This window comes from Aethalodelphis obliquidens, unplaced genomic scaffold (genome assembly GCF_003676395.1).
Source record: "Aethalodelphis obliquidens isolate GAN/ISIS:26980383/991018 unplaced genomic scaffold, ASM367639v1 scaffold39, whole genome shotgun sequence".
Taxonomy (NCBI): domain Eukaryota; kingdom Metazoa; phylum Chordata; class Mammalia; order Artiodactyla; family Delphinidae; genus Aethalodelphis; species Aethalodelphis obliquidens.
The window spans coordinates 13,335,941-13,346,057 of record NW_020837983.1 but is presented as its reverse complement, the minus strand read 5'-3'; the positions used below and the strand labels follow the sequence as shown (position 1 = coordinate 13,346,057).

General features: G+C 34.9%; 1 protein-coding gene across 2 annotated transcripts in view; it reads right to left on the bottom strand.

The window, feature by feature from the left end:
* The window catches only part of RIMS2 (regulating synaptic membrane exocytosis 2), a 566,417-nt gene that overhangs the window by 468,437 nt on the left and 87,863 nt on the right, over positions 1 to 10,117 (bottom strand). The window lies entirely within an intron of this gene.

Genomic DNA, 10,117 nt, shown 5'->3' with positions numbered 1-10,117 from the left:
TTAGTCAAGTAAAAGAGAGAAGCCACAAATTACTAATAACAGAAATGAAAGACAGTCCATCACTACTGATTCCATGACATTAAAAATGATTTTAAAAATGTTAAGAAGAATTCTATACCCAGAAATTTAATAACTTTGATGAAATGGACCATTTTCTTGGAAGATACAATCTACAAAAGTTCACACAGGGAGAAACAGATAATCTGAATAGGTCTACATCTACTAAAGAAATTGAATCGATAGCTAATAACCTTGCAAAGCAGAAATCACCAGGTTCCAGACAGTTCCATCTGTGAATTCTACCAAACATTTAAAGAGGAAATGATACCAATCCTCTACAATTTCCCAGAAAAGGAAGTCAAGGGAACACTTTTAAAACTCATTCTCTTAGAGCAGCATCACCTTTATATGAAAACTAGGCAAAGACATTAAAATAAATGAAAATTATGACATCTCTCATGATCAAATGCTAATATATTCAACAACATATTAGCAAATTGAATCCAACAATGTATAAAAACAATTGCATACCATGACCAGGCTGGGTTTATCCCAGGTACACTGGTTCAATATTCGAAAATCAGTTCATGTAATCTATCACATCAACAGGCTAAAGAAGAAAAATCATATGACTACATCAACAGATGCAGAAAACGCATTTGACAAAATCCAAGAACCATTCATGATAAAAACTCTTAACACATAAGGAATTGAGGAAATGTCCTCAATTTGATAACAAAGAAACCTACAGCTAACATCAGACTGAATGATGAGAAACTAAAAGCTTTTCCCTTAAGATCCAGGAGGAGTTAACAACAAAGAGGTACAGAAGAATTTTTAGGGAAACTGTTGAAACTATTCTGTATGATACTGTGTTGCTGTATACATGACTGCGAAACCCACAGGAAAAAAAAAAACAAAAAAAAGTTACGAAGAGTAAACCTTAATATATATAAATTTTTAAAAAGTCAATCAGAAGGACAGGAGAATCCTAGGATGGAATGCAGAATGTGACAAATGAATCTCTGTATGGAAAATGTATAACATAACCTCACTGACAGGGATGGGGGGGAAGTTACTGTCCTAAGTAACATTAGGAAAGGACAGTTTAGAAAACTGTAACGCTAAAGACAAAAAAAGAACTATATATAAATTCTGCAATCTAATTGGCAAAGTTGTTTCACATTGCACAGGTTAGCAATTCTGATAGTATCTACATGTTTGCCAGGGTTGAACAGTAAGTAAATGAATTGCTGATAATGAGTCCCAGATTTCTCACTATCAGAGAAAGAAGTTACAAATAACCAAAGAGAGGAGGCTAGAATGGACCCTGCCTGCAGTGCTGAGTTGAGAGTCAAAAATATTAGTCTAAAGACATGCATATGTCACCACTTTTATTTAACATAGTTTTGGAAGTCCTAGCTATGGCAATCAGAGAAGAAAAAGAATAAAAGGAATCCAAATTGGAAAAGAAGTTAAACTGTCACTGTTTGCAGATGACATGATACTATACATAGAAAGCCCTAAAAACACTACCAGAAAACTACTACATCTACTACTAAACTACTAAATAGCTAGAGTCGGGCTTCCCTGGTGGCGCTGTGGTTGAGAGTCCGCCTGCCTTTGCAGGGGACATGGGTTTGTGCCCTGGTCTGGGAAGATCCCACATGCCGCGGAGTGGCTGGGCCCGTGAGCCATGGCTGCTGAGCCTGCGCATCCGGAGCCTGTGCTCCGCAACGGGAGAGGCCACAACAGTGAGAGGCCTGCATACCGAAAAAAAAAAAAAAAAAAAAAAAAATTCTTTCACAGATATTGATCTTTCACAAAATCACACATCTTTCAAAAACAGAAGAGAGAACACTTTCCATCTTGTTTTGTAAAGCCAGCATTATTACTCTGATACCAAAACTAGGAAAAGTCAATTCAAGAAAAGAGAACTACTGACTAACATCCTCTATAAGCACAGATGCAAAAATCCTTAATCGATCAGCAAACTGAATCCAGCAAAATATAAAAAGGATAATATATCATGACTGTGGCAGGCTGAATCTACTATGGCCTACAACTTAAAAAGCAGAACAACAAACTAGAAAACATGTACCATCTGATCGGAGTTCTGAAACAGATAAGATGTGCCAGTTATTGAGTTATTATTTCGCAGCTCCAAACCTACCCTCTACACTTGACTCTGATTCTGATGCTGTGATATCACCCACCACCCACTTCTGCTTTGTCAGCTGGCCGTATAGTAGGCTCTGCCATTAGGAGGTGCTAGTGCGAGACTACAAGACTGGAAGAGAAAGAACGTGTACTTTCCTGTTTTTTCCCAATGTGTGCTTTCTGTTTGCTTTCCTCCTGCTTCATGTTCTTGTTAGCAACATTTTCTTCTATATATTCTGACAGATATTATATAGACATATGATTTTTACACAAATGGTCTGTACCTTAATTTTATCTTACTTATATATCTTGGATTTTTTTCTGCATTGGTGCATATAGAATTATCACATTTATATTAATGAATTCATTATTACTTTCTATGGATATGCCACAACTTATTTAACCAGATTATAGCTAAACTTCTGCTATTATAAACATATTTTTGTACATGTCAACATTGCATATGTGCAAGTATAACTTTAGGATAATTTCCTTGTGGTAGAATTGAGGAACATTTCAAATTTTGTTCAATATTCCAAATTGCCCTCTCTAAAGTTGTATTAATTTCTATTTCCACTAACAGTGTATGAGAATGTCGTTCCCACAGCCTCAACAAGACAATGTATCCAACTTTTTAATCTTTATCAATTTTATTGAAATTTTAATTTGCACTTATTTTACTATGTGTTTCCTTTTCTTTGTACTGTCTGTTCATGCTTTCAAAGAAGAGCAAAGCTCTGCACTATATTTGGGTGTGTAAGTAAGCATGACTATGGGTCTCAAGATAATGGCAAACACTCTAAGAACAAAACTAGAGGTCAGCAGCACTGCATGGGCAGCTTTCCAATAAGGTCGATGGGAATCCCAACTGGCTTCTCAGTGGTGAGTTCAGCAGAGACGCCCAAGAGTGGATATCCAGTGATTTCTGAGGGTGTTCATCCAGTTTCCCATAGAATTCAATAGCACATTCCACAGGTGACTTGCTAGCAGCTTTCTAGGAAGTCAGCCAGTACCCTAGCCCACTTCCCATAAAGTTCAACAGTACTCCCCCAAAGCAGATTTTTGGTGAACTTCATCAATACCCCAGCAAGCAGTTTCACTCCCAATAGCCTCCAGTTGAGGGTTTCCTACCTACAAATGTGCTGGCCCTTGGTAACCTGCCCACCACCCTCATCCTGCCAAGCACCGAAGTGGAAAGCTTTCAACCTGCCAGCCCCAGACTGTGGTTCTCCTCCCACCACCCTTCCTACTGACAGTGGCCAGCTCTGGCCCAGGGCAACCTAACAAACCTCTCTCCACTATCCAATGGGCTACAACTCCGTCCTCTCCAACAAGTTCTGAATCCAGCCTTGAGGAGGGACCCTGGCTTCCAAGTTTATTCTTTCCTTGAGTACTCCTTCAGTCCTAGGGCATTCTCTTTTATCCCTGTTTAGCACTTAATTCCCTATAAATAGTTCACTTGTTATAGGGAAACTTCCCTTTTGAAATTTTTGTATCTCCTGACTGGACCCTGACTGATAGTTGACCAAACAGTTACGGGGACAAAGAATTACTTATCTGTATCTGTAAAACAAACAACAAAATAAAATATATCCATCATACTCATATATGTACCCAAATACATCAAGCAATAAACAAATCTACAGGAATAAACAGAAAAATCAGCAATTATAAGTGAAAATGTAAACACAGCCATCTCAGAAACTGCTAAAACAAGTAGACAAAAATAGATGATAGAGAGATAGATAGAAGGAAAGAGGGAGGGAGAGAAGAATAAAGACAATGATGATAATAGGTAGATAGATAGAATATAATTAATAAACCAGAGTTATTATGCTCAAATTATTAGATTAACCAAGAGTGGAGTTATGAACACAAGCATTTCGTTTCATTCTCTCCCAAAAACTATCCCAAAGAAACAATAATAGTGTTTTGTTTGTTTATCAATGGAATGGGTTAGGATCTGTCAGGGAGGAGAGGAAATTTCCCCCCTACTCCTCTTGAGTTCTTTTGGCTGGCCTAATAATTAAATTGACATAAGACAGATTAACAGGAGGAAAAAAAACTATTTAATTCATATGCATGAAGGTCCCATAGAAATGGTTCCTCTGAAGTAACGAAAGCAGGCTGTGTATTTATCATTTTTAGACAAAGAAACAATTATTTGCGAAGATTTAATAAAACAAAAGGACTTGTGCTTGGGGTTGCAGGCTCATGAAGACGTAATAAAATTTGTTTATACAGGTCTCTTAGCCTTAAATTCCCTAACTGTTGATAAGGATGCTTTCTTTCTACCCTCCTGGTATAGGGAGGATACCTTCACATGGGAGGTTTATTTCCTGCTTTTAGGGGGAAAAAGGCAGCTCAGAGTATTTTTTTAAACATCATTTTTTTTTCTCACCAGCTGTTTCTCAAGTCACTTTAATTCAAAATAATCAATATGCATTGAGGCATATTTTGGGGCAGCCTGCCCTGGACTCTAACAGATCCAATGGTAGCAAAATTCACTGAGCTGCAAAGCAGACAGACAAGTGGTAACTGACTTCAGCAGACCCAACAAAGCCGAATCTTAAAGTAGCAGTGAAGAAAGCAAAGAAGCAAATTAACGTCCTGGAACCCCATTAGTCACAAAAATTGGCTACACCAGCTATCTCTAGAAGTGAAGAGTAAAAATGGGACTGAAATCAAGTTGAAAGTCTCTTTAAGAACAAAATTAGGACCCAAATTCCTGCACTCACTCCATGCCTCTCCCCAACCTCAGCAGAAGCTTAACAGCATCTTCTCTGGAGAGGGTAAAACAGAGAGGGATTAACTAGGGGATACCAGAAGAGATGAGGGCAAAAGCAATATACTGAACACAGAGAAAATAAGTAAAATCTTATATAATGAATGTTAAGACTCTAACTTAACAACATGGTACTAGCAGCCAAGCATATGTCCTCTAGCATAAAGTCTGGAAGATCCTGCTCTGGGAAATCTAATTCAAGGAAGCAGCCCAGCTATATCACTGACCTTAGAAGGGAACCAATGTCTAAAGAAAGAGGAGGCTAAGGATATTATGAAACGATATTAAAATAAAACTCAAGCCACCAAATATTTATAATATCAGAATTACAAAAAAGGGAGAAGGGGCAAAGAAAAGAGACCACATAGTGAAAGACTTCTACTCTCTAATATAAATGTAAACAAAATGAAATAAGACAGAATAGAGACCAAAAACTTTCTTGCTGCCTCTGCCTCTACCTCTGCATCAGCACTTAAAGCTGCTACACCATCTGCCCACATCTCTCCATGATCCCCATTTAATCTGTACTTCAGTCACTCTGGCTTTCTTTCAGTTCCTAAAATGGGCCAGGCACTTTCTGCCACAAGATCTATGAAAATATCTGGGCATATTCAGGGGAAAAATATGAACATTTCCATTAATAACCACATAACTTCCTATATAAAGCCAAACATTTTAACATTTGTATACACCTATAAATGGGCCAATTTTTTTTGCATGTTACTCACAGCAAACAAATCAGTGTTTTAGAAATGATGGTTCCAGAACCTTAGCTATTGCTACCTTTGTCTGTAAAAATGAGCCACTATGCTTATGAATAATGGAAAAGAACATTTGTCAAGCTGTTAGTCAATGAAGTGATGGTCAACGAATGCTGAAGTCCTTTCCATATTAAATTTAGTGGACAAAAGTTACATAATTAATCTGGACTATATATGTGACAACTTTTCAATGCCAAATTGTTCTCCCCCTAACACCAAAAGATGTTCCCCCACTGCCACACAGTATTTACTCAGGGAATGCAAACGTAAATGTTTTTGTAAGTTAAATATATAGATGACAGTAAATCTATAATGGAATGTAAATTCAAGACAAAATGATTTTTATTTATTCTTTTATGTTAACACAAGCAATGAAATATTGACTGTATCATTTAAAAACTATAATCTTTTCTTCATACATCTTTTCCCAAATTTCTTTCACTAGTTACTCAAGTTTATCATTATCAGTTTAGTGTAAAAATCTATTTCCTAACCATTTTCTGAGGGAAAAACAACAACATTTTAATGTAAACTCAATTGAAATTCCAAAGCATTAATTTGTGTAAGATAGCTGATGAACAAAGAGAATGGGCTCAGGAGAATTTAGACAGAACTAGTTTCTATTTCTTAGCTATGTTACTTGATATTCATGTGATCATGAGTAACTTACTTTATTTCATTGAACCTCCATTTGTAATTAATAAAATTGCGACAAGACTAGATCGATTAAATAAGATATTTGGAAAGTGCCTGGCATATAGTGGTTACTCAATAAACGAAAGTACACTTTTCAAAATTGAATTTCCTTTTCAAAACTAAATTCAAACTTTTTCAAGTATCCCTGCCTTTAAATTATTTACATTTCATTTCTATGAATATATTCTCCTTAGCAAAGAACAACAGATAAATGGGGAAAAGTTTTGGAAAAGAAACTTTTCACAACATATTTTTATAACTTTTGTATTATATTGCATTGTATTATATTATGTATATGTACTGAAAATAAATCAATAAAATAGTAAACCAATATATCCAAAACATTTATTTTAAATAAATGTAGCACATAAAGTCCTAATAATTTTATGTAAGTGAGCCCCCTGAAAGCAGAGATTATGTCTTATTCATAGTTGGGACAAGAATTTTAAACAATGCTAGGCACACAGTAAACATTCAAAAATATCAGGAGGAGTGGATGCATGGTTGAGACCTCTATGTACATTTTGGTCATATATATATGGTAGCAAAAATAAGACTGAAAATGGCTCTCTACAGTTTCTAGCTTCCTAAATTACATAATAAAATATGAGTACTACTTAATTAACTGTGCTATCAGGGAAACCAAAAATAATTGATTACACAAATGATACATTTAGTGTCTGTATATAGAGAAACAATCCAAAATACATGGTAATTTGCCATAGCATCAAACATTTTTTAAAAACTATCATTAATTTTTAGAGATTTATAGAGAAAAACACATTTCTCAAAAATCTAAAAATTGCTCACAATAAGGTCATTACTTTTTATAACTGAGAAAGCCAAATAAATCATGAAGAATGAAAAATTGTTTTTCCATAGTAAATTATAAGAATTAATAATTCAGAGTGGACAAGGCAACAAATGAGTCCATGACACAAACATACACATTTTGAAAATCCTTGGCATCATCATTATAAATCATACAGCCTTGGGTCCAAAAGAGACGTTAAGATATTATCTGCAAGATTAGCTCTAAGTTTTTTTTTTTTTTAATGCATAAGATTTTTTTAAAGACAAGCACGAAATACATCAAAATATCATTACTGTTTTTATTAGAGTAGCAAGATTGTGGGTAGATTCCTGCCTCTGTTTTCCAAATCTTCTCTAATGTAATTCTATTTTCTCATAATAAAATATATATAATATTTTTAAGATATCACCTGGTTTAAAAAAGAAGAAACCATCCAGTGTACCCTATGCTTATAGGCAGTTTAAAGATTAATCTTACACATAGATATGTAAAATCCATTTTCAAAGTACCCAAGAAAAGGGATTTACAATTAGCAACACCTGTTCAGCAAGGGAACCTGCTCTTTCTGTCCTCATCACGGTGACTTAGATTGCTCGAAGCATCGTACGTATATGTGCTCTGATCCTTTGAAACCCGTAAATTCTCTGTGGAGGTAGTTAGAGGAGAAATGGTGATAGGATTCAGTATACTGGTCCTGTTTAAAAATCCTAATTTGTTCTCCTACCATCTCTGCTATCAAATGAAGCACTGTCCACAGGCAGGTAGCCAAGCAGCCAGGTGAACTGCTCTAGTCACTCAGGCATTTGCACATGTCTAAAACACTTCATATCCTTTTAGGATAAAATTACTCAAAACATAAAGAAAGGAAGTAGCAGCAATAAATCATGCTGGCATAGCACAGGTTATTTATTCTGAACAGGATATGGCTGACAAAGGAACCTGCTGTCACAACATATGAGAGCAATTAAAATAATGAGGTTTTTCAGAAAAAAAAAACTTAAAAGGAATAAAGAAAGACACTAAGTGTCTGACCCTATCCACAAGATACTCTCAAAGACAATGAGGATGATGAGGACTTTGTTCTGACATATTAGAGGGTGATAACATGATCTTCCAATCTAATTTTTCAGTTTTTATATGGAAGAGTATGGGCTTTGGGGTCAAGCAGACTGAGGTTTGAATATTGGCTCCAATGTTCACTACCTGGCAAGTTACTTAACCATTTTATAATCCACTTGTAGAAATGGGAACTAAAATAGCTAGCTACCTCATAGAGTGGTAGTTAGAATTAAATAAAATAATGGATGAAAATACATGGCACATGTTTATTACTCTAAACGTTTCTATATGTTTGGAATATTATAAAAACATGTGGTACATTGCGTGGCACATAATGGACTCTCAATAAATGTTGACTCACTTCCTTGTTACACACATAAGAATTAAACCAGAGTGTTTTTTAGTTTAAAAAAAAAAGAAATGAAAAAAAGGAAGGGACTAAAGGAGGTCACCAAGTTCAGACCTCTACCTCTAGGCAGATTTATCACATTAAATAAACATCATCTGATGACTTTCAGCACAAGGGTGTAAGAGGGACTGTTCTTAATGCCTAAGAGAAAAGGACCACAAATAGGAAAATATTGATCAATTAAATCCAGAAAAGAAAAAGTTGATGCTGATTGTAAAAAGGAACCCGCTTTTAAGGACCCCTACAGTTTAAATGGCTAAAACACAAAGCCATAGTGATTAAAGAAAACAAAATCCGTAAAATAGGCAGTATCACAAATGAATGGAAGAAAAAAATGCAATGTCTTGGTTGATAATATCATAGAAACTCACTATAAGAGGAAAAGTGAAATTATGTATATCTTTATACCAGGGGTCAGCAAATTATTCTATAGGGCCAGAGTGTAAATATTTTATGCTTTGCAGGCTTTACAGTCCCTGTTGCAACTACTCAACACTGCCATTTTAGCAGAAAAGCAGCCATAGACAATACATAAATGAAAGAACATGGCTGTGTTCCAATAAAGCTTTATTTATGAAATACCAAAAACTGAATTTCATATAATTTTCACATATCACAAAGTGTTACTATTCTTTGATTTTTTAAACATTTAAAAATATAAAACCATTCTTTACTCATGGGCTGTACAAAAATTCAGCCAGATTTGAGCCAGACTTGGACTGGGGGCTATAGTTTGACAAGCCCTGCTTCACACCATTAAAAGAAAAAAAAATTCCAAATTGATTATAAAGTACTAAATGAGAAAGATAAAACTTTAAAACTAAAATAAGAAAATAAAGAAAACATCTTATTAACATCTTGTAGTGAATAAAGATTTCTTAATATGACAATGAAGTAAAAAATTATACATTTGACTACATAAAAATTAAAGATGTCTGTTTAATGAAGGACATCATGGGACGTCTACCGTAACAGGAAGGTAACACACTGGCAGAAAATATCTGCAACATTAAAAAGGCATTAATGTCTAGAATATTCAAAGAATTCTTACAAATCAATAAGAAAAAGAAAGGAAATCCAATTATATTTGAATACTGGTTGATACCATTTACTCTCAGAAAAACAAGGGGAAGATCATGTTTCTGCTTTGCTGTTTAACGAGGTTCATTATCAGAATTTCTTTTCCTTACTGTCACTGTGAAAATTCTTAAAGAAATGATCTAACCTCTGGCGTATATGTGTATGTGCATAATCTGAATAGTGGAAGTTATACACTTGTTGGGATTTTATTCTATTTTAGTACACAAACAACTACATAGTGATTCACTATGTACCAGACATTGTTCTAAGTAATTTACTAACATTAACTCATTTAACCCTCTTAACTCTAAAAGAAGTACTATTATTATCCTCATTTTAAAGATGAGTCTTAT